This window comes from Osmia bicornis, chromosome 4 (genome assembly GCF_907164935.1).
Source record: "Osmia bicornis bicornis chromosome 4, iOsmBic2.1, whole genome shotgun sequence".
Lineage (NCBI taxonomy): Eukaryota > Metazoa > Arthropoda > Insecta > Hymenoptera > Megachilidae > Osmia > Osmia bicornis.
Genome location: NC_060219.1, coordinates 1,305,878 through 1,329,575, shown reverse-complemented (window position 1 = coordinate 1,329,575; position 23,698 = coordinate 1,305,878). Strand labels below are relative to the sequence as shown.

At 34.8% G+C, this 23,698-nt stretch overlaps 1 protein-coding gene across 8 annotated transcripts in view; it reads right to left on the bottom strand.

Moving 5' to 3' along the window:
• The window catches only part of LOC114877910 (CUGBP Elav-like family member 2), a 761,531-nt gene that overhangs the window by 622,712 nt on the left and 115,121 nt on the right, over window positions 1-23,698 (bottom strand). For 7 of the 8 annotated variants that reach the window (XM_046285524.1, XM_046285526.1, XM_046285527.1 and 4 more), the window contains exon 2: window positions 3,540-4,173. The exons of the other annotated variant lie outside the window; for it this stretch is intronic. The gene's annotated coding sequence lies outside the window, so the exon portion shown is untranslated. The remainder of the gene's footprint in view (window positions 1-3,539; window positions 4,174-23,698) is intronic. 8 annotated transcript variants of the gene reach the window in all.

The window sequence follows — 23,698 nt, the reverse complement described above, 5'->3', positions numbered from 1 at the left end:
CCCGTTCCAGGAGTGTTGCGCTCCTTTTTTTTATCCCTAATTAACTGGCGAGCGAAGTGGCCGTAAAGAAAATCCATGGACAACGGAGCTTTCGAGAAAAGAGAGAAGACAGCTGGTAAGGAAGGCAGGAGCTACGTAAGACAGAATATGCCGAAACGAGCGAAATCGGAGGAACGCAGATAACTGAACGCGTACGTGGAACACAAACTCTTACACGGAACGGCTTCGCAACGAGTCAATTAAAAGTTTAAGTTTAATTAGAAACTCGGCTCGTATACGCTAGGCCAGGACCGAGTCTCTCTGCTCGATCTCCCTTAACGTTGTGCTGTTCGTTCGCCGTTCTCTCCTCCTTAAGTATCTCCTTCTGCATCGTGTCTTTCGTTTTCCCGCTCGAGTTGCTTCTTCGTTCGCCTTCGGTTCAGCTGGTTTCAGCTTCAGCCATTCCGACCGTGCTTATACAGACTATCTCTCTCTCCTTTTGCGTTCGTTTGTCGTGTCTCTCCAGAGGTCAAGTCGCCGGTGGTATTTACCGGAAGCAGAAGCGTTAGAAAATGGGACAGAGATGAGAAACTGCGACGTTTCGTCGTTTGGTCGAGAATCTGAACTTCTCTTCGAGTATCTCTCGAGTGTGTCCCTTTGTTTAGAACGGTATCGCGCTTCGAGCTCGAAAGACGCGCTTGCCGCTTCAATGAGGAAAGCATTCTGTTGACTGTTATTTACGAAAAACGCAAGAAAATCGAAGGGAATGATTGAACTTAACAAACATCGAAGGAGAGCAGGGACACAACGAATAGTATAATATTTGAACTTATCTGTGATAAATACCAGTCAGAAATGTAAGCACTAGAAAGAGCTATGTATTGTGAGTCCCATCGAAGTTGTCGCAGTGAAGATGGCTACAAATCGGCTCACCAACGCTGCGTGAATGCGTAGTGAATTTGTAGCCAACTTCACTGCGACAACTTCGATGGCACTGAATGTACATATGTAGTATGAATTAAGCGCTTCTCGAGGCACGTATTTTTTACTGTTATTGTACTTTCAGAATACAGGATTGCCTCGAAATAAGCACTCGCTATCCCCTTCTTTGTTTGAACTCGCCCGCAAAGTGAAAGGTCCGAGAAATGAGTGAGAGGTCCCTTTGCCGCTACCTCGGATATCTCTCACTCATTTTTACGAGTGAAGTATGTTGACGATCTCTCATTCGTCAAGCTGAATATGTAGCATATCTGCTTCGTAATAAGCAACTGTTCGGTCCCGAGCAAGTTGCTTATTTCGAGGCAATCCTGTATATAGATTCAAGAAGTTTTTTTACGATGAAGGGCAAAGTCAGTCGAGTCTTGATTTCCATCTTGTAACACGCATCGTGCAGCTCTTGCCAAATATACGCTTTTTTAATATGTCGTAGCATGCTAAGTTATATCTGTATTTCTCGTCCTACACACTTATATTCTTACAAGAATTAACTGTGTATGTCTATGAATTGTCAATTACTATAATAATTTATTTATAAAGTGAGCGCCCTTAGCGTAACTAGATAGAGCTCTATTTTTTTAATATCTACTCTGAAATATTCCATGTAAAAAAGTATTAGAGTAAATGTTAAAAAATCAACAATTCGTGAAATGTTTTCACGAAGTTCAACTGATTTAACATTTCATTAAGCAGAATTTTTTAGAGAACCATTTTCAGAAAGCACATTTGCTTTCGTTTCAAAGCAAACTGATATTATTCGATTTCAGGGTCAAGTGAAATTTACTACAAAGTTAAAAAAATTCAAAATCTTCTCGAATAAAATGTAATCTCTTGAAATTTGTAAACGCATTCATTAAGAAATCGGAAAGTTTCTTGTACCAAGAATATAACGCAATATGTATAGAATTATAAATGATGTACTATGACAATTACGTTTGGACACATATGTATTGTATACATCGTTCGTCCGTAAAGGGTTAAAAAATTAGAAACCTTTTTTTTAATAAATACAGGGATGTTTTCGAAAATTTCAGAAAACGTTGTTGAGAATAAATAAAAATAAAGAAACTTAAACTGAATATTATTACGATAGTAATAAGATATGATCAAAAATTATTTGAGCCCTTCTAGTGGAAAATTATGGTTGCGCTGCACTGTCACGTCAACCTTTTTCCATACCACTTATGTAAAGGTCTGCGACGTGCGCTGATCTCACTCCGCCGTTCTTGACAATTTTACAATCTCCCATAAAAAGAAACGACTTTGCATGGCATATCGTTGAATTTGTCTCAGCAAATGTTATCATATTATGAAATTCAAAAATACAGCAATCGGTTTAAAAAAAGAACTTGATTTTCAAATTTCAGACATTACTTTATCTGTGAAAATCATCTTATACTACATTCTGCCTTTCATCAAGCTAAATAACTTTTGTAAAAACATTTTTTCGACATTTCCAATATCTTCAATTGCAACAACTTTAAAACTAGACCTCAATTAATAAAACCAATATAATAAGTGATTAGTGTGATTTTCCACAGAAAAAAAATTACAAAAATATCCATTTTGATCAAAAGATTTTACTTTATAAAATTATCAGCTGCAAAAGGATTGTAATCTAAACACTAATAATATAAAAAATTATGCACGAATAATTCATAAACTAATTACACTAAACTTATTCAAATAATTAAAACTTGTTTTTGACTCTTGTCCACGATTTTGGAAAAATTCGTCAGTATGCAGCATTATTAATTCTATTAAATTTTCAAGTGCACAACTAATTTGCTATGCAACAATTGCAAAACATTTATAAATTTACAAATAATTACATGAACACGCATTAAAGCATATGTACTTAATTTAAAGTTCTATGGAATCACTGCACTGTCCATTATTCCAAGGAAAAAGGGTTAAAGACATTATTCGATCGAAAATCAACGACGCCTACTAGTCTAGGGATTTCAGTTTAAACTCAAAGAAACGCAACGACGTAATCAGAGAAAAGATCATGGTACGACGATCAAGAGAATGTAGAAGTAAAGACGAAGAAAGTCAAACTAGAGGATAGAGAGTAAAGATAGAGGCACAATTACCGGAACTTGCCACCACTGCCAAGTGTCAAAGGGGTCACGAATAATTTAGCACCCATGCTGGGAAGCTTGCGAAGCCTCAGTTCAGTGGGAGAAAGAGAGCAGGTACGAAGAAAAAAAGCGATAGCCGCGGGCTGAGAAAAGCGCGCAGGAAAGAGCTTAACTCTCTCACTCCGACGGGTAACCCTCTAACGCTTTTGTCCTTAGCACCGCTTGCTCGCTTTCTTCCTGCCGTCCTTCTCCTTTCCGCTCCCGTCTCGTAGGCTCGGCCGTGCCATGGCCAACTCATCCTCTTTAGCCGCTCTCTTTCCTCTTCGAGGCTCCTTCATTTCGCCACTGACCACTTCGCGCGTTAAAACGTCAAATTAAAATCTCCAGACGCTTTGAAAGCGGAACGATTAGAGAGGAACAAGAGAGAAGCAGTCAACGCGAGAGAACGACATTGTTCGCTAGCAAGATCCTTTTTCCAACCTGTTTTTCAGCTGCAGCTCGTCCACCCTTCCACCACCACTTCTTCAAGATCCTCTCGTGCTTACGTGGCTGGCTTTTAATCCTCGTTCATGAAACGGGACACGGTCGTGGAATTCGTATAATAGGCGCGAACTCGCGTAAAGCTAAACCGAACGACGATCTCGTCGACGCCACCTGAGCACTATGACTGACGAGGAGAGCCGAGCAGCCAGGCGGCCATGGTATCTTCGGATAAGCCTTATCGGTGCCCAAAGACCCCACCCTTCGCCCATGGGCCGCATCCCTCACGAACGAACCAGACACGTTTTCACCTCACAACAGCTCACTCTACGGTTCTTCGCGTTTAAGCTCGCTTAACGCTCGGCTTTCTTCGATGCTTTTTCACCAAACACCCGACACGCCTTTCGATTTCCTCTTCATGCCTTCGATTCTTTTTCACTGTCCACCGAGTATCAAATCCTCCGAAAGCTGATACTTAGCGCGGGACTAGCAGAATTTTACACGTTATACGACGTGCCGTGAACTATGACGACGTTCTTTAGCTGCCCGTTCATGATCATGATGACTGTTTGGCGAGCACGAGGGTGGACGTGGTGATGCGTCGTCCCTACGACGACCGCATGCCAAGTGTCATCTGCAACCAAGGTTCGGTCTTAGTTCTCTTCAGCTGCAGTCGTTTGTGTTTCATGCAAACATCAATGTTTCTAGCGAAGAACATCATTATATTTTTATAAAATATTGGTATGATACAGAACTCGACAAAATATTCAACTTGTTTTTTTTTCTATTAGCAACCGTCCATGTTGAAGGGGGTGGAGTGCTGAAAAAGTTGTTTTATCGAATAACTTGGAAACTTTGGGTTTTACTGAATGCATACATGGGATTCTCAAGCTCTAAATAATAGCTTGAAATTATTTTTGAGATTTATGTATAATCAATAACAATTGTAAACGTTCTGAGAACAAGTTAAAAACAAGGATTAAAATCAGAAGCCAGTGGTGTAGAGTAAGTAACAATATGATGTGAAAAATACTTGTTTTGTATGAATATTATTTAAACATTGTGCTGAAAAGTAGACTTGTACACTGACGCATCTTTTCAAAATCGTGGAAAGGAAAAAAGATCAAACCATGAAGAAAAGATTCAGTTCTGTGAATTTATGTAGTACAATTACTGCCTGGGTTACCTCTGTAAGATATTTCGTTAATGCCACCTTTAAATTGGTAATTTTGTTAAAGTTAACAAAAATTTTGGCGATTATTTTACAGATACGATGTTCATTTTTCAAAATTGGTAGTTTGTAATATTTTCTTACATTATATTTACATTGATTTTATTAATGAAAGTTAAGTTTTATAACTATTGTAGATAAGAATATAAAACATACACTTATTTTTCATATTCTTCAGAATCGGCGTATAATTCAGGACCTGTCTAATATATTATTTTGAAAAAATAAGATTGTAAGGAGTAAGAGTTCTTGATTATCAGTACGTATAATTAATAGAAGAAAAAAAGAAAAATCCTGATCGAATTGAGTAATCTCCTTCTTTTTCGAAGTCGGTTAAAAAGAAAGAAAGTTGTTCCAAAATGTTTCAAGGAATATGAACATTTATTTATTATCATGAGAATTTTTTAAACTAATATATTTTTTAGTTGAAACATTTTTAATAAATACGAATACTTCATTACAAAAGGTTAAAATTTTACAACTTTATTCTTATTAAGAAAATCTCATTTTATATCAAGCAAAACAAAATAATAAATTTTCGTTGAAAATGAACACGAACTGTAAAAATTAGCAAAATTCAGCTTATCATTATTAATTTATTCTATTGTTCGTAACATATCAAGAATATGAGTTACAATTGTTTTCCGTACACTAATCATAGGGTTAACCGGGTTAGGAAGCAGTACTTAGCACATTTCGCGAATGGGGAGGGGATAGAGGGCCCTATTAAGAAACTAAACACGTTTTTTTAATAAAGTATAAAAAATAATTTTTGTACCCCCTGTCTCAAAATTATGATTACGCCACTGTTAGGAAGCAGGTAAAATTGCCAGTGCAGAGAGTACATAGTACAGTATAAGATATAAAAGAGATAGTTTGGAATTTATGGCAGAAATTTGATTTGAAATAAAATGTCTATTGATCGTAGTTTCTTCACTAATACTCCGTTTCTTTTTTAACTTCACTTTTTTAACATTAAATAAAGTAATTCATTTTATGCCCTTTTAAGACCAGCACTACGCGTAACGCACCGACGTTTTCGAGAATCGAAAGATTTAGTATCGATTAATAAGTGTATTCGATAGATACATAACCACCAGATCCAGCAACCCGCAAAATATGAAACAAGAATCTAAATAATTAATAATTATAAATAATGTAATAAACCGTTAAATTTTGATCACCAAACCATAATCTCAGATAGGCCTAATTAATGTTTATTTATTTACTTAACAATCTAACCACATAATTATGAACCACAAATATAAGTAATTTTAACACGTTTCTGTTACGTGCACTAGAAATTTGTATTAATATAAAATGAAATATTATGACAAAGGTATCAAAGTAAATTTTAAATAAAAATTCTAAGTTTGAATTGCATAAATACCTGAATTTTTCATTTATAAAGCCGAAACAATTTCTTCACACCGGCCAATACACTTTACGAATTTATATATCACGTGTTATCACAGGGTCACAATATCACGACAATAAACAAATTAATTTGTCAAAAAAAACAGAAAAATAAACAGTAAAAAACACACGTAATTTAGACATCCTCAAGAATCAAAGGATCCATATTGATATACATATACAGTTGACACTCGACCAACAGATAGCAGTAGCATCGATTCAGTAAGTTCCATAAGCCGCGAAATATGAATTAACAGTTTCAGTTATCAAAAATTACTGAATTATTAGCAATACAAATTGTTTGATTTGGAAATAATAACATAGTGAGAAGATGTATTTTGTTTAGTTAGAAATAATATTTTATTGGTTAATGCTAAAAGTAAGTTATTTATAGAATCTTATTTAAAAAGATTGTTTATACTGTATTCTATATTGTATTTCTATGTCATTGAAGATGATAAAAACTTTTTTGTATATTTGATTTGATGCTGTTATTCATAGAATTATCTAAAATCAAAAGCCAAAAGAGTCACGGCAAAATATTCATAGAAAATTCGAAAAAAATTAATAAGTTTACGCAGGAAAATATATGATTAGTCGGAAAGTTATAATTAAAAACAATTTCAGCAACAATCTTATAAATTTAAATAATTTTCTTCATTCCTTCACTTCGGCAAACAAGGAACTTTTTATTATCATCAGAAATTCAAAATTCAAATTGAAAATCAGAATACAAAAGAAATTTTTTATTTTCAATAATGTCCGAATACAACATAAAAAATAATTGAACTTTATGGTTACATAACTTATATTTTATTTTCTTAAATACATAAAATTCTAAAAATGATCTATTTTCAAATGAAAACTTCTCTTCATAATAAAAATGACGAATGTGCATAGAAACTGAGGAGAAAGCGACACAAATTTCATGTGACACCGTTCTTGGAAAAGGAAAAACTATATATGAATTGTGTGTACCCTGCCACAAAGAATTCAGCTTAAAACCGGATGCACATACCTATATAACGTGAGGTATGTTTGCGAATAAACATTTCTTAACTATCAACATCAGGCGACGAGAAAAAAATACGGAGCGGCTCTTCGAGATTAGATAACAGTTGGATCATTTTGTACTGTCGACTTACACAACGAACGACGTCCTCGAGACGCGACTAGATCCGTGGCTTGCCGTGGATGAAATGATATAAAAGATATTTGACATTTATTGCACGAGGAAATATTCTACAATGCGTACAATAGATGTTAGAGTCATTAAATGGACGTGTAAACACGTGGCTGACGGCATAAATCATACCATGCTCATTCTTTGCTCATAAAAATAAAACAATTTTATTTTTCTGCGCGATTGCAAAATGCAACCACGACATTCGTCACGTTGGAAAATGAAGAGCACAGTTGTAGTTAGAGTAATAAGATTAATTTTATACTTTCAAGATGAGATTTAACCCAAGCTAAATGAAGTTTTGACATTTCAAAACTCATTGTCAAAACGGAAATTTTTGAAGGATTCCTATCATCATCTTAAAAGATTTATGAATATTCAGGATTTTGCTGCTGTTAATATAGTTATACAGTGTAGTTTTCACATATTAACTTTCAGCTACCACCATTTTGTTACAAATTAATTTTTCAAAACTCTGGACTTATAAAAACTATATAACATAATATGTATATAGTATTAATATCAATTTTTGAATTTTTTATTTTTAATATTTCAACTGTAAACAACAGTGATCACTGCAAAATGCTTCTAAAAGAAAAATTGCGCAGATTTCGACTAATATTTCCTACAATTTTTATTACTTTAACATAGAAGTACTGTACCTATAGCAAAAGGTTCATCAGTTTTAATTAAAAAAAAATTTCTAAAGGTGCAAACGTGTTTTATAAGGTGGTAGTATAAAGTTTAGAAGATTCAGATACAAATCTTTTATAAATAACTAAAAGTTTATTGTAAAATATATTTACCGTTTCTTCTACTATTTTCTGATGTATTTTAAGCCATTGTATTATGACATTCTCAAAAAATTAGTTTATTTTCGACAAATACCTCTAGGGACATTTTGTGGCCAAAATAATATGATTTCTACTTTTAATTTTTTATGAAACACTTATAATACCTTTTAGCCGACCTAATATTTCAATTGTTAGCGGTTATATTTTAACAATATATTCTTAAAGGTACATTTTTAAAAAATGCAAGGAAAATTGATTTTTTTAAGCCTAATTAATTATCAGAATGATCCCTGGGGTAACTCTTGTTAGACGTATCCTATTGAAATTGTAGTATCACAATTGTGTTACTCTAGTATGCTTAATCCAATGATATCAATAGTAATATCCCGGATCGGATTAGGATTTCTGGGGTGCCGGGGCGGGATATCAAACTTTTGAAGGCCTCCTTGGTTGATAAACTTGATACAGAAATCGAAATTTATTCTAAATAAAATTAAATATCATTTAATTGCAAACGCGAAAGGCAACAGTAAAAGAAATTGTATTTAATATTCGTTGATATAGTTAATGGAAGACTTAGAAAGAAGCCCTCTGGGAAGCGTGGCTCGGAGCCGTAGCTCCCTTTAGATCTCCCCTTGATCTGGCGTTGGTGATGCCATTCCAATTAGCATCTTTGCTGCTATTGAAACTTCATTTTCCAACCCCAGGAATGTTATGCTTTTTGTTTACTAAAACTGTCTCTGTTTTATATAATAACGTTTATTTCAACATCATTCGAAAGGGTTTATTTGTCTTTATAACGTCTTTCGTAAATACGAATATAGGACGTCATGCGTCAGCAGCATTATTTGATAAAGCTGCTGACATGGTACGTTCATAAATAATGTATATTTTATTAAATAAATGAGCTATTATATGATTGAAATTTATTTTATTTAAATTTTAAATTTTGTTTTATATAATAATAACAGAACTTATAAGATATTAAGTAATTACCTAGACAAATTTAAAAATCCTCGAATATCAAGAATGAAATTGTTTAAAATAATTTCCTAGACAAACATTTTTATTTGTTCCTTTTTAATCATCATCTAATTTATAAATGATTTTTTCCAATTTTTCGCCCATAACAAATTCCTAAAATGTAGATTCAGTATATCTCTTCAATCTCTTTACGTTTCAATACCCACTTTCGTTATCAATCATTATTTGGACGAATCGGACATCAAAAAATCATTGACTAACAAATTAGTGCAACTAAAGAGGTCAGTTGAGCCCCTTTATTAAGGAATGAAGAACCTCTTTTTTTAATATGTTTGAAATTTTGGGAGATCATTGTCGTGAATAAACAAAACTGAAGAAAATTAGACTTACCTAATATTATGAATTATCAGAATATGTACTAACAACGTAGGAAAGAATTATAATTGCGCCACTGGAGTAACATTGAATATCCACATATCATTGCAACGCAATATTCTCTTTTCATAAAAGAAGACACGATAACAGCTGATTCCGAATCAAAACAAAAATGCATTGCAGCAATAGCATTGTTATAATTTTCAACACAAACGATAAATTTGATTGAATTTATCATTTTCGAATAATTGCATCAACAGATTTCTTGCGAAAGCAAGCCCAGACGGTACGCAAGTGTCAAATATAAACGTTAACTCGATAAGGGCGAAGAGTAGGTTTAGTTTCTCATAGAAATAACAATGCAGACGGTGGGCTGGTATCGTTATTGCATAGCTAAGCACTAGCAGTTGTTTGCCGGCGCGGAACAGCCGTTTGCAACTTGACAAAGAGGTATTGTTCAGTCGAGGGATCCATCTAGCTCGGCTGGTACTTCCTATTTACACGGCCTAACTCAACATTATGTCGCTAACTTCACGCAGCTCCTCTCGTCAAGCCGAATTCTCCTCTCGAAAACTGTGCCTCGCCGATAACTTTCAATTTTAGCCACATTTTACTTATTTAACTTATTTTTCACCATAAGTCTTACTAGAGGATTTAAAATGAAAATTAGAAAAAAAATTTGACTACAAAATATATAATTTTCAACTTTAAGTCTACAATGAACTCCTTTAATCAAATTAATTACATTCCAAACTGAAATTAAATAAAAATTCTATCTTTAATTGGTTAATTTCGAGTTCGTGCAAATATAAGAATATTAATTAATACAATTTACACAAAAATTTTGCTTTATAACCAGTGCTCTAATAATATAATACAGAAGACAATGTAGTTTTGGAGAACGTTTTGATTCAGTAAAACGAAAAAAGTTTGGTAGAAATGTTACGGACAAAATCCGTTTTGAAATAAATGTTTATCTACGAAAAGCCACAGAGAGGCATATTTAATCACCCAAGCCTAGCAGACAATTTCAGGGCGGTACACGGCCCTTCGAGAGCACTGGATCCAATGCAGTAGTGCATGGGTACGCCCATGCCTAGAAGCCTTTACACGCACAGGGAAACCTGTGGCCGTGCGTTTTGCCGTAACACCGAGAGTATAAAACTGCTCGGGAGTGGCAAACGTCACCGTAAGAACCGGACACATGAGCTAGCTCGTACTGTGGCCGGAAGGCTGTCTGCGAGATCAGTAGCGATCGAAGGAGATTCGTGGGCATGCCACAGGATTTGGAAATACTCAGCGCGTTGGGGATCCGTTAGAAGAGAAAAAAGAATCGCGGCGGTTCGGTACTAGAGATCGGTACGCAGCACGAAATCGCGGCTGGGGCCGCGCCAATTAGACGCGAGAGTGGCTCTGATTGGTGCGTGCATATTTTCCGATCGGCACTCTTGGGGGTCCGCGCTAGAAAACCAGGAGGCCCTCCAAAAAGCGCGAATGCATTGCATGTCACACGTCACAAAGGAATAACTAATCTATCGTTACAGTTTAAAATTAAACTTTAGAAATTAGTTCCTATTAACATAATTACTGTAAAGGTCACCAATGAATAACACTGTAAAATTGACAACACTAACATAAATGAATAAACACAGGAAAAAGTAGGAAGAATAATACTGAACAGCCTTGACCTTATGTTACTGTTATAATAGCCGGTGTTAAATTGAAAACCTACATTGAGAAACTCAATAACTGTATTCTTAGTAAATAATATAGTAATGTATTAAACAAATCTTTAAAATAATGAACGAATAAAATAATACATATTGCTTCTATACAGTAAGTGGTGGAGTGAATCATGAAGTAAATGATTCATAATGGAAAGATAGCAGCTATCCAACACATGTTTTCATGACGATATAGCAATTCATTATTTGTATATGTGACACAAGATAGCAGGCAATGAAGAAACTTTTTATTTTCGATTGAATAACTATTATACAAGGTGTCCCACGACTACGTCAACAACCGAAGAGGAATGATTGACAAAGTCCACGAGAGCACGACCACGGCTCTGGTGGTTCGTCCCGCGCTAAAGGCGCGTCTGATTGGCCGGTGTGTTTTGTTAATAACTCGAAAACGAAGCCTTAAACAACATTTTGGCAAAGGAAAAAATTGTTTAGAATCAGCTTGTCAATCATCCCTCTTCGGTTGTTAGCGTAGTCGTGGGACACCCTGCATATAGTATGGAGAAGTTTAGTACTTTATTTATAACACCAGTGGACAATTCTGTCTAGCTTTTGAATATAAATACATAGCTTGTTAAACGAGAAAGTAAGTCATATTAATCCAAACAAATAAAAAATAAACTGAACACCCAGTGGGAAGACGAATGGAAACAAAAGGCTGCTAACCATATTAAAAATATATCCGACAACTTCTTCGAGGACCTGAAAGCGACCCCCACTCTACCCAGAAGAGAACAAGTGGCCATCTCAAGAATTACAATTGGCCATTCTAGAATCACTCACTCCTACAGACTATCAAAAACTCCAGCTCCTCAATGTGAAGAGTGTGACTCCGCAATATCCATAGATCATTTAATCCTCCACTGTACTAAATATGATTTCCTCCGCAACAAATATAAACTAGAATCTTCTCTCAAGGACAACTTAAAAATCAGTAAAATTCAGGACTTACTCAAATTTATAAAAGATACTAAACTAATAGAACTGATAATGTAAGCTTTATCTACTCCTTGATGTCGCTAATAACCTTGTAGTTGATGTGACAATAAACCTTAATATAAAAAAAAAATGTGAAAAATCTATTATTTTTAAAACTGATACAAGTTCATTTGTAATAGAGATTTAATTTATTTAACAGACTGTGAGAGCTACAGGGTGATCCTCTCGCTACGCTACCCAAAGGAAGTGCCGCCACAATAGAATGTAGAAGTCGACATCCCATTTCTGTCATCGCTTACTTGACCCCTGCAGCGAAGACGGCTGTGTGCGTGAAAATGCGTGTAATGAGCAGAAGAGTCCCATTTAAACGCTACGGAAAACAGAATATTTTCTTAACACATTTCCACGCACACAACCGTCTTCGCCGCAGGGACCTCGACGGTCATGTAAGCGATGACAGAAATAGGATGTAGACTACCACATTCTATTGTGGCGGCACTTCCTTTGGGTAGCGTAGCGAGAGGATCACCCTGTATTATGTAGAAGGTTTGAGTCTGCGACGGAACAGTTTATGGTCGGGGCGACAGTGATGATAACAATCAGCTTCGCCCTCGACAACCCCGTCGTAAACTCAGGCTATAAGTCCCAAATATCTGTCGGTCCGGTTAAGCGACAAGGGTGTTGATGAAAGTCACAGAGGACTTGGACGTTCTTCTTCTTGTGCGTGAAACATTGGCCAGACGCTATGGGGCCTAGTGACGTCGATGAGCTATTCTATAAAAAAGTGAGTCGTCCGCAAAATTCGATTAGCATATCCTCGACAAAGGGAGATAGGACGAGTGGTTTGAATAAAGATATTTTATAAAACCTATTTGTATTAATTAGTACCATCTTTACAAAACTTAGATATTCACTAATGAACAATATTAAATATAATGGTTTCTATGATAAACCATTTCTATGAAATACCAACCATTTTATATTAACCCTTGAATAGCGGAATCTGGGTAACCCAACCATACAAAACACATACAAGGATGTCGCAATCGTTTAATGGAGGGGGTTTCGTCTCCCCGGACGCCTTGAGTTCGGGCCGGGGAGCGCTAGGTGGCGGCGAGAGGAACCGTGCTCTCGCAAGCGCTCGCCCGGCATGCGGCTCGAATATATACATACAACTTTCGAACCGCGGTATAATAGGTGTCTGGGGCAGGGGTCGTCTGTTGTCAGCCCCACTGACGAGTCTAACAGACGATCCCGAGACGAAACACCGTTTGTTTTCTTTCGACTGCTACAAGGATATTGATCTAAAGTTGAATATATAATTTTTAAACAAAACTTTTTATATATTCAAGGAATAACATTTAGATAAACAATGTAAAATTTAGAAAATGAAAATGATATAAAATGTTAAATTAAATTAAAATTGGGTCTCTCCCCATGGTTCGCCGTCCGAAGGTTAAGAGAGCTTTTTTGTAGGAGATTAAATTTCCTACTATTTATGTTCTATGACATTTTTTGATCAGATGCGTAGTTTTCGAGATATATCGAGATATTTCAAAGTTCCGAAGCCGCACCAACATTATAAAGGCAAATATCTCGGAAACGGTGCGAGCTATGGCAAAATGTTCAAAGACCTTTTTTGTAGGAAATTACGTTTCCTACTATTTATGTTCTATGACATTTTTTGATCAGATGAGTAGTTTTCGAGATATATCGAGATATTTAAAAGTTCCGAAGCCGCACCAACATTACAAAGGCAAATATCTCGGAAACGGTGCGAGCTATGGCAAAATGTTAAGAACATTGATTTATACAGTCATATGCATTTATCAAATTTTTATAATTTTACATATAAAATATACCTATATGTTCCATATGTCGCGTCGGTTGAAATGCAATTTCCGTCACAGATGCATATGTGACATTGAGCCATGGATAGCTCTTAAAGTCACATACGTGTGATATCTGGTATCAAAGGTGTTATGTTTCAAATTAATATGCCATAAGTGTTATTATGTGGTAAATATTAAATACTTTCCTAAATGGGTCAATAACTGTTACACAAGTTGTATCAACTTTTTAAAAGGAAACTTAAATGAATAATTCGAAGTTCTACTTGAAATCATATACCGTATTTGATTTATATACGCTGATGTACCATCTCATTTTAATTGCAAAGCATCTTTTAAATGAGCGTTATTTATAAACAGATAGATCATTGGGGATGGGGGCCAACCAACGAACTGCTTCGGTCGTCGACCTTAAATCTGCTATATTTTTCTTTGTAAAAGCATTGACGTAACTGGAATATTTTGGGGATAGGTCAGGCCCTATAGAAATTTGGAAATTGCGTCAATTTGGAAATCTTAAATTTCATTTTGTAATCCTAGAATTGTGGAATTTTAGAATCTTAAAGTTTTAAAATGTAGCCGATGCATGTACGCCAATGCGTAAGGGTGCTTACGACTTTCATTCACATTAGTATGCACCGTAATAAAGGATTTTTCAAATTATACTCTTTATCTTTTCTTTATGACTTTTGACACCTAGGGTCAAATTAAGATGAAAAACTAAAAAAGGTTACTAACAATTTCTATGAAAACAGGCGAAAATTAGTATTATATATACAACACAAAGAAAATTGTACTTCAGAAACAAGATCAGATAATTGTACACGTTTATATGAACTTTCTTATTTAATTACCTATTTACATGTACTGAATTTTACCGTTAACGTTATGCCCACTTATTATGGTACATGCTGTACGATGTATAAAATCAGAGGGAACTTTTGAAGCATCTAGTTTGAAATTTCACGTAAAATACATTTTAAAATACAGAAACTTGCGTGAGATCTAAAGGAAAAAAAAAGCGGACCAAACGATGAAAAATCTTTCCCGTGTGCTGTATTTACGCGAAACAGCTTTGTATGATAATTTCGGCTGGTTGCGATGTGGGTGCAAGAGGAAATAGTGGAGCGTCGACGAGCAGAAATGAAAAGTCACAAGAACGTCATTAGCATTGCAAATTGTCAAGGGCGCTATGGCATCGTTACATTTTTTTCCGCAGGTGCAAATGATTCTCACGCGACTCACAGTACGTCTGTAACACCTACTAAATGTGGAACTCTTATTTTCTACACCAAAACGTGAAATCACCTTTCCTGCTATTGAAGAAACAAAGTTCAGAACAGTCAAGATATTACCAAAATTATAACAAAATGATATAACTATTAAATGTAGGAGTTGAAACAGTTCTAAAAATAACAGTCTTGATTAAAAAGATCATACAAAGTCTTTATTCTAGACGACTGTTACAACGAACTGAAATTTTTGTCATTTCAGTTATGTTTCTTATACGTATGGACTGATTAATTTATTATTAAAGTACTTCATAAGTACTTGGGTAATGTCGTTTTCATATTTCTGTATACACACATACAATGTTTCTAATTATCTTATAATGCATTCGTTGAAAAGGTATTGAATTAGAATATTTGTACAAATTAAAAAAAAAAAAAACAGGTTCTGACATTTGGTATAATTATTCTGCATACGTATGTTGCTTCATCGAAATTAATTTTAAACTACCTTTTTTTAAAATCGTAAAGTACATTAGGAAAAAAAGGATAAATTTACATTGATCTAATTCAAAATATGGAGCGCGTAGAATATATGTGCCCATAATTATGAAAGTGGTCTAAGTCAAAATTAAAAAAAAAATGAATTTATCACTTATTTCACACGACATGATTTTAAACTAAATTTATTCAATGTAATTTTTACAACAAGAAATATATGACTTAGACCACTTTCATAATTATGGGCACATATATGTATTACGAAATTCATAAAAAGTTGCAATGTAATGTAATTATAATTCTATTCGTTATTTGTTATATCCTTTATTCGAATAATAGCCAACACTATCTGTTACTTTGTTGATGTTTTTTTAGAAGTGACTAGGAATTACATACGTCACTTAATGAATAAAAAATCATGATGTTGGAGAAAGCGTTTACTCGCGCTCTCCCTACTCCGCGCTTTTACCCCCACCCCATCGACAACAACGCGTGTGCCTGGGACAAGGCCCTTCTCCTAAGTATTGTGCAGAGATAAGATGTTGCGGAGGCGAAGGAATGCGGATACGATTGGTCAGAGTTTTCTATTCACGCCTAAGGGTACGTTTATGTTGGAGCGTTGATAAACGATAAGAGCGTCGATCATAGCAATGATAATAGCTACGAAATAATATCTCTGGTTTGTTTTTAGTTGAGCTCCGATGATAAGACAACTTCACATTGCTATGATCGACGCTCTTATCGTTTATCGACGCTCCAACATAAACGTACCCTAATGCACACGCATTGTAGACCGTCACGCGTTATTGGTCGAAACGCTCACACATACTAAGCACGCCACTTGCACGCCGTAAAGTCAAATAGTGTGGGTACGTGACGACGTTGGGACTAGGCGGGCCAGACCAAGGAGATACTCCGTAGCCTCCGCAACATCGCATCTCTGCACAGTATGTAAGTACTTACTTACATACTTGGTCTCTGTACCTGATAGAGAGAGTTCCTACGAGTCTGTTTATAAGCTTTATAAGCGTGTAATAATAGGAAAGATAATCTTATTAATCCAACCGAAATTACGATATTTACACCCTTAACTCTAAAACATGATATATGGAGGCATCGATGCTGTACAGGATAAATAAATATACAGAAAAATATATTGTAATCAATACATGCCTTACAGTTTGTATGCAGGAAAACGAGAAATGATATTATAGCCAAGTAAATAATGACACTGGCGACGTTCGAGTATCATTGGCGAGGTGCAAAACACGATCAGGTTGATGAGTGCAGCCGCGAAAGGTGGCAAGTTTGTCGATGCAATACTAATTACGGGATGGGCTATAATCGGAACACCGCACACGGCTAGCATATCGTCGTTGCACGTTGAATGCTGCTTTAACGGTGGTTGCAGTTGTGCCGTGTCATTCATCGGTCCGATATGCGCAGCCGTTATTAGCAAAATTGCGTGAGCTAATTGGCTAATTAGTGATTAGGGACGTGGGTTCCGCCAATTCGTTCCAATGTGTTGATGAATTACTGTTTTCGGTTGGCTACGAGCGCACAATTATACTCGACCACGGGTCCTAGCATTGCCGACCGTTGTCGATCGGAAGATTTCGAATTGATACGTGTCATTTGACGCCTAATGTTTCAACGTTGCTTGACAGGCTTTATATCACACACACTAATTGCTACTTCCCAGTTACAGAATTAATAATCCTAATTAGTGTGTACACTGTCAAATGTCTTAACATGTTTCGTTAAGGAGGAACGTTACTGTTCACTTTCACGGATTTTTTGCCTCCATCCTTCTTTCTATTATGTATAATATCGAACAAAGTAGGCCTCCCTAGGGAAAATGGCATTACAGGGGAACGATAATAATATTAATAAAAGTGATTTAGAAATAATATAATATAAATTTTAATCATTAAATATCATAAATATCAATTCAAATTCTCGTAAATGTTTATATGCAAATGGTGGGCCTATGCCTATGTGTACAATTATATGTACTGTCCACAGATTACAAGAAGTCTCGCGGGGTGTCACAGAAGCAAAAAGGGGTACATACTACGCACACATCGACAAACCCCCTATTTTTACACGAGCCTAATTAGTAGATGTGATCGTTTCGACGAATCGTACGTCACGACCGAAAGTAAATGTGAGTTCAGGTGGGGTGTGACTGATCAGATTGCGTTATTCTCATGGGACTCCTCGTGATCGGTGGACAGTATATGGGGCCCTTTCTTCTATATTATTATTCTTTTTGGGGCCATCTTGGAGGAAACGCCGGAGCCATGGAAAGGGAAAGGTAGGAAGTTTTTCGAAGAGGGCGGCGGAGAGGGTGTATTTTCACATAATTTCAGAGGGGTGTACTTTTTTTAGGAAAACCTATCATGCTCGGTACTGAACATAAATGCATAAGGTAAGTAACTAATGGATAAATTCGAACGACATAAAAATCCGGAAAAGTTGGATATGCCAGAATTCTACGCGAAATCTACATAGGTTTAAGTGGTCTTAAAAGCAAAATCGTTGGATAGGCATAGATAGAAATTCAAAGTGCAATCACTTGCACATAGTGATTTTTGAGTCCTTTTTTTAATACGAAAGGAAATATAGCTATTTAAAAAAAATGACTTCTTGCTAAAAAATTGTAATGATCATTTAAACTTTATTGTCTTTCTGTAATCGATGAAAGTTTATATTTCGTTATAATAAAAAAGCATACCAAAGCTTTTATTCGAAAACTGTATAGTATAATACCAGAGATGAATTTCATTAGCGGCATGCTTCGTAAGTGGTTATAAATCCAAATAAATGCTATACATGTTATCATTACCAATGTACGTTCCACTGCGAAGCGTTGCTAATGTATTGCTACTTGCTACATATTCCAATGATACCGCCAGATCATTCGAACCAACAGAGAGGATACAATGCGTGAATACATTCCTCGATATTCAATGAAACGCACGAAAATGAACGAGCCGTGTGCTTGGCCAACTAATTCCGTGATGACCGGCTACATTTTTCGACGCAGCCGGGTCGAATATGGCTGGCAACGAAAAACGTTCGGTAATGAACGACCAACCATTATCGACGGGACTAATTAATTACTGATTAACGTTGAAAACCGAGCCCAGATCAGCTGTGATATTGATAGATTGCTATTTCCGAGCTGTTTCGGGCGCGCATTATGTCCACGCGTGTTTCCAGCCACCGCACTCGTTGATTAGCACTGACTGAAAGCACTTCTATCGAAATTATATCCGCCCGTTAACGAGATAAGACAAAGCGTTACCGACAATGTTAACTCTACTTGACGCAATCTGCACAATGGTTAACCCTTGCTCGGTCACAGCCACTTACGAATCTTTCTAAAATACTTTGCAAAAGTCAAAAACAAAAAATGCGTATTCATGCCCATGTACCGCCATTCATGTACAATGTACACGGTTTAAACATTAATTTAATACTGTTTTACATTAAAAATATATTCAGTGTGTATAGCATGTGTTATAAAAACACAAAGCACTTTTATAAATACAAAATTTCATTTTTATGTGTGAACCATAATTCGAGTTATAAATAAATTAATACATCAATAATATATTATCTTTACAATGCGTATTAAACTTAAGGGGGAAGTAAATAAAATGTCAAAATATTATTTAATAACAAAATGTGACTTTCACTATCGTAAGCTATTTCACCTATAACTTGTTCGCAAGCAAACTGTTGCGGCGCAAACCCGCAACAACTCTTTATCGTTAGCCTATAAGTTAGTTTCATTCAGTAGGAAACAGTCCAATCTTAAAGTAATCACAGGCTTGTCCCAACATTTATAAACCATCAAATTCACCGTCAATAGTTTCGCAGCTTAAAAAGATTCTGAATTGAACCGTGGCAACAATAAGTTTATGAAGCCATTGAATAGTTTACCTTACCAGAAATAATTTCGCGTTGATTACGTATCTCTATTGTCTCGGGATTAGTATATTTTATTTTCGCATCCTTTATTCTCAAAATGTTTGTCAAAGTCAAAAACGCTCCTTCAGTTTATTACCTGCCACGGTCATTTCTCAGCCACCCGGAATTTTCCCGACCTTTTCACAAAGGTAACGTCGCTACCTGAGACTACAGTCAGTCGACGGTGGTGACTATTATGTATACTTATCGTTAGCCAAATACAAAAATCAGCGCAAACCGATTCAGCCAATCCGAGTGGGTCGCCCTCGCCAAAATCATACCATTTGAGGTGACTTAAACCAAAAATTTGTTACCCGACAGACAGAATCGATAAAACAACGAAGTCAATGGAACAATCAATCGTACTTCATTTCCAAAACTATCGTCTCAATTTGTATCAGATCGCCTTTAGTCACAATAAAGCATGTTTTTCTGAACTGATCATCTTATACAGATATGAAATCGTTAATTCGAAATCAAGTCAGAGCTCATGCTGAGTGCTCGAATTCAAGGAGCTCAACACAAACTTTTAAAAACAAAAAAGGTTTAATTCTCTGAATCTATTTAGTGCATGTAGGTATAATTAGTTGATGGATCATCTGTGTATGATTTTTTGATAGTTTCAATTCTCACAATCAGATCACAGCTCTTTTGAAGATGAATCAGCTTACACCCGATATGTAATTTTATAGAGTAAATTTTTTCCATCAAAGTAAAAGAGAATTTTATGGATTATTTTGAAAGTAACATGCTCCTATATCAAAACCGATGGTTTATAATATATTCTGATATTATATTTACACTGATTTTATTAATGAAAGTGATGTTTATAACTGTAGGCGGCAATACAAAACAATAAATACTTTCTATTTTTAAGCAAAAAATTATTTATAAAAGCAAATTAGATGCCAACTTTACTTTTAAATTGAAATTCAAAGTTTACAATAATACGAAAGTTTACGATATACCGTTGATATGAGTACGAAAATTTACTTAATTAGTAAAAATTTACTTAAATTAGCTGTCATAACAGCTGTCTAACTGAAATTTTCATAAAAATCCAGGGTCCATATTATAAGGAATTCTCTTCATTTTTTAATTCTAAATTCTTAAAGTGTATGTAATAGAAATAACGAAGTATTGTAGAAATAATAAATGAGATTTATTTTAAAAAAAAATTCTACTCCATAAGATTTTTATCGCATGGTAGCGAATGTATTAATCTAGTACGTACTCTCCATAATAAGTATTTCCCAACATTTCTTCCAAAATAATCGCATGTACATCCAGTTATTAATTGAAGGCGTAAGAATATTTATGTGACTTGCTTTATGTACCGAAAATTTAATGACAAAGAAAATATCAAAGCTTTTCCACGATAAAAGTAACGTCAACAAAAGAGAACTCGGAAGCATTTACGAGGGCAATAAATCTTACTGTACATTGTTGTTATGAGTTGTTTGGTACGTAAAGCTAAACCATCCCTTCTGTAGTAATGATGACTGGCAATTTTTTATTTCGCTAAAGCGCAAGTAATGGTACCGTGAGGGTACCATAGAGAAGGATCAATATTACAACAGTCACGATCATCAGGAAAATTACTTGGAACCTTCCTTGAAATGGGGTCCCAAAGTAACGAAGTTCATTTCTTGGTTACTTACTTTATTAATGCGTACCTACAGTTCAACGATGAATAATAATCATGGGACTAAAAGGTGTTAATATTATTCCATCTGGTGTTAGTAAAATATAATTTTATTAAAAACACAAGTTAATATTTAATGTTTTCAAGTATTAAATGTTAGATAGTTTTATTTGTTTTTAATATATTGTACGTTTGCATTAATAAATGATTCTGCCACTTATCCATACTACTATTATTTTTATGTGCAACTTTAGAACGTTTGGAGGACGTGTGATTTTAGAAATCAACAGGTAGGTATTTAAGTACATATGTACATATAAGATTCAGGGGACCGGTTGCTTAAAGGGGTATGTCTACCAAGAGCGATCAAAACAATATACACCTTTTGGACATTATTTAAAAAAAACTCATTGTGATTTTTGGATAAGTTTTCCTGAATTTTAAAGAACATATTTTCACACACTTCTAGTAATTTCTGTGTACAAAGATATCAAAAAGTATAGAAACTATAATAGATGTCCTGGAAGTACTTTTTTTAAAACATTTTGTAATGATCACTGATACAGTAGGAACAGGATTATCCAAAACAAAAAATTCAGGTTTTCTTAGATAGTATATAAAATTATTTAGTTGTGAACAAATCGGATTTTCATAAAACTCTTTCTATATGATGCTATAAAAGGTTCCTAACAATAATTATTTTGTTTTAGGGAAAATGTTACCTGTCTAATAAGTACTGTAAACATCAAGCTACAATATTTAATATAAATAAACTTCTGCCAAAATATACAATGTAAAGTATTTCAAATAATACGATATAGATAACTCTACTTTATGTAAATAAAGAACACCATTCTATTGAAAAGAATAGACGTGATTTTAAAGTCTTTAAAAGTCCTCCACCTATTAAAAAAATTCTAGCTTGTTTGTAAATAAACATTTTTCTCTGCAAATAATGACAAAAGTTGAAATGGTCAAATTAAACGATTAACTCTGTATATATCGCACTTCTAATGATAAATCATTCGCAAAATTGGATGAAGGAAACCATCGGCTTCGCTAAAACAATCAAGAGAGTCTGTTGCTAACAATTGTATGAAATTTAGAAAGTTACGTACCAAATCGTAATGCACAATGCAAACAGTACGTAAGAATCAGGATAAGAAAAGCAAATACATAAAGGTCATAAGAATACCTACATGATAATTCATTGATTCACCGACTTAACTTTATTGATGTAAAGATAAAAAAGGAGTTCGCTATTTGTAACATACAATTTTGGTACGATATTTTTTCCAAACAACTTATTTTAATTGACTCGATATTTGCTGGCAGCATTTATACATGATTGGATAGAGTGCAAACACATGAAAAATAATTGCTATAGGTCGTGATGAATTATTGAATTTCAAAAACGAGAAATACGTTTGATTAAAATACATGGAACCCCACATCGTTTTCCAATTAAAAATTTGTCCAGTGATATATTTAAACGAGAAAATTAAATTACTAAAAATTTTGTCTGATTCTCTGGGGCAATATCGTGTTCTGTCTCGACACAATTAAATGATAACTATCAAACGATCCAATTAATTACACGTTTGTATCCGAGCTGTTCAGCGTAGCGGTCGACATTATTTTTGAAACATTTCTGGTAGCCTGACAAAATAATACTATAAACAATAATTAATCGATGTTCCATTGGCGAAAAATACAAATTGTAAAAATATTTGTATTTCGCATTTTTAAATGGTGCCATATTATTTTTTAACACAGTATTGCAGGTAACAGTGAAACAAATTTAATGATATAGAACAATAGTAGGCTTTTGCAACTTATTGGGTAAATCATTTTTAATGTAATAAAAGTCCTTAGTCGTGCTAACCTTATACTAAATATACAGTTCTGTCGCCCCTTCTTCTTTTCAATAAATGAAAAATTTCATTTACATAATATATATATATATATTGTACATACCTACATAGTAATCAAAGAACAAGAATAAAAGATTTTACTTTCTTTTTTATTAACGTAAATTGTAAATATTTGTACTACTAGCGAGTAGTACTACTATATGTACTAGCGAGACTCAAGAACGTCTCTGTGTTGTGATCATTCATCTCCCCTCCTTTTTTCGTCTTGGGTATCCGCCTATTTTATGTTAAGGCTGGTTCAGATACGGTTAGTAATTTAGTAACTTGCTATGTATGGACACTACAGTTTAGTCGAATAAATCCGTTTCATTGGATTTTTCTGGTCGAGTAGGCTTCCCCCACCACTAACTAGGTT